The sequence below is a fragment of the Octopus bimaculoides genome, chromosome 2, assembly GCF_001194135.2.
Source record: "Octopus bimaculoides isolate UCB-OBI-ISO-001 chromosome 2, ASM119413v2, whole genome shotgun sequence".
Taxonomy (NCBI): domain Eukaryota; kingdom Metazoa; phylum Mollusca; class Cephalopoda; order Octopoda; family Octopodidae; genus Octopus; species Octopus bimaculoides.
In genome coordinates this window covers 107,067,245-107,070,360 of record NC_068982.1, presented here as the reverse complement: position 1 = coordinate 107,070,360, position 3,116 = coordinate 107,067,245, and positions in this window count along the sequence as shown.

Genomic DNA, 3,116 nt, shown 5'->3' with positions numbered 1-3,116 from the left:
ACACACACACACACACACACACATATATATATATATATATATATATTGTCAGGGGATTATATATCTGAGAAAGAAGTACACTCTAAAGGATAGAACAGTAAAGTATATACAGGCAATTAAATATACACTTGATACACAAAAGGGATAGAGATGCAGGAAAAGCAGTAAAATTTGACAACCGATGCAGACTTTGTGGACTTCACACCGAAAATATCACCCACATCATAAGCACAGGAGAAGCCATATAAGCATATAGATTGTGCTGTACGGTGAACTCTTCAGAGGCCTATTAGAGTCAGTTGAATATCCGTCATTACATGACTTATTTTATTCGACCGAATTTTTACACTGACTAGATTTAAACTCAGGATATAGAGGGACAAAGCTAAATACTACTGGCTTGGGATTTAGTTCTGTGCTCTAGTTCATTTATTGTCACAACACCGCTCTATCATTATTATAGGATCGATAAACAAGTTCGAGTTCAAATACTGACTAAGGTTGATTTAATATGAGACCTCAAAAATATGAAGACCTGTGCCTATATTAAACATTTTTTCATTAATAAAGAAACCAAATTAATTATAAAACAGAGTTTACATGAGTCGATACTAAATCGTTGTTGTCGAGAGTGAGGTGTAGAATCAACTAAATCGATTAATTGAATTAATCTTTAGTTGATGCCCGGATGGGACAACATATATTCAACCGGATATTTTAAAAATTGAAATTAGTCGGGTGGTGGTCGAACGAAAGGGTCCTGAATTCCATTGCTTCTAATTCCTGATCGATTTTTCAGTTACAAGGGCCATATGGTTCTATCTACTCCTTTCTGCTAACCACCAGTATGTTCTCAGTGTAATTTGCATTGTTTAATTTGTGTCCTACTTACTTTCAAAATATGTCGTAGCCAAATAAACCTCGACGGTCACGAAGTCGTTTGTTTGACGCTATTAAAATAAACCTATTTGGCTAGTTTCCATGTCAAGTTTAACTGGTTCTTTTATATATTAGTTTGTGCATTGTTGAAGTCCGGACGGGCGGGAATTGACTTTGGTTGAGAAATAAAACTTGCTTCTACAACCTTAACACCTCTTTGACAATATTGTAATGTATACCTCTTTTTTATTACTCACCTTTCAGTTTGAAAATAATACCATTTATGTTGTATTCAGACATGCTTTTATTCTTTAGACAATAAATTACAACTACAATTAAATATTCTTGGCATGTTACTTGCAACTGTTAACTACTTGAAATAACTAAACGCCCAAGCTATTGTTTCTCCTATTAACTTCAGTTTACAACTTTAAACTGTATTATGAGTTAAATCTGATATGGAAAAGTGGCCGGCGGCACAACACAGTGGTAGTCACAGAACACAAACAGGCAAGACAGAGAAAAAAAACGACCCGACCAAATGACCAACGCACACACAGACACAAAATATGCCGTATACTATCTCATCACATCGACATACTATTTCTCCTGTTGATTTTTACTTCACCAACTCGAAGCAGTTGGTAACTTCATTGATATTGTAAATCAAACTTTGTGTATCCAACACGTAAATGCAAGCTTTGATCATATTAATTATTTAAACTATATTCCGATGCTTTCCTCATTGTTTTCCTTTGATGTCGTCCAACACGCTTATCTTCATTTGCTACAGATTCTCGCTACATTTGGTGACCGCGACGAAGAATGACAGCCTTCATATCATACATCACTAAATCAGAACTGAAAAATTGCTGCGATTAGTCGTCATGTCTCTACCGGAACACAACCCAGCAGCGAACTCAGTCACGGTCAACATAGCATTCCAGGCAACGATTCCTTCCACCGATCCTTTCCTTTCGTCGTCCAGTGCTTCAGAAATTTCTGGCTTGCGTGCATTGGTGGCGCAGCGGGCATCACAGATACAGGCCCTGACAGAGCCCTATCGTTTAGTATCTCCCGTCGAAGTAACAGCCGAACGCGTCGATTTGGTAGGCGGTCACGAAGCCCGAGTGCCCACGGGAAACGACTCAGCCAGGAACTGAACGCGATGGAAGTTCCTGGCTCTCACCCACAAAGTCGCCTGCTTTTCATCTGTGATCGTTTAACAGGCACGTGTTTCCTTGTTGATACTGGCACGGAAATCAGCATAATCCCCGTTTCCTGCACTTCAGACAACAGAAAAGAGACACCAGTCTGTCTTCAGGCAGTCAACCACTCACCGATTCCAACCTACGGTAAACAGTCCCTAACACTAAACTTAGGACTTCGCCGCCCCTTCCAGTGGGTATTCGTCTTTGCCAAACTGCTGATCTCTATTTTAAGAACCGATTTTCTTTGTCATTTCGGTCTCCTTGTAGATATCAAGCACAGAAGACTTGTTGACAACACCACTCAGCTCACTGTGCGCGGTATAACCGTTCGTATGGCCACAGTCAGCCCAACCATTTTACAAACAACGACAACCCGTCACAGTACTATCCTTAAAGAATACCTGGACGTCGCTCGACCAGTATTCCATCTTTAGAAATAAAGATTCCTAGCCTGGTATAATATGCATACCCAGAACTACAACGATCAGAGATTAAACCAGTCGAAACATGGTGTAAATATAAATACTACAAAAAGTACACCCAAAAGATGAGATTAAAGTTCGAAAAAATACCATCTTAACACTAACTAGACATTTAATCAATAGTAAACATCTATTAATGTAATAACCTTTATATTATGATGTTGAAAATCAACAACATTAGTAATTGATATAAAATAAATTGAAGTTTTTTTGTAATAATAGGAGTTGACACTATAAATTAACGAATTACTCGTTTACTGCACAGTGCTCAACATGCCAGCCCATCCCGGTTTGGGAGGAAAGGAGACTACTTACCATAAGATAGGCGATGCCAGTGAATGTTAAATATCTCGGATAAAAACATTGAACTGTATCAGTGGGTTATTCGGTCCTTTACTACAAGTGATCCTCGGCAGTCGAATAACCCATCCTCGACCTACTAGACACAGCAGCAAATCAAACACAAAACAAGTCCTACCGATTTTAAATAAATAAATAAAAGGAAAAAATTGGTTAAGTTTATACAATAATTACAACTAGATCA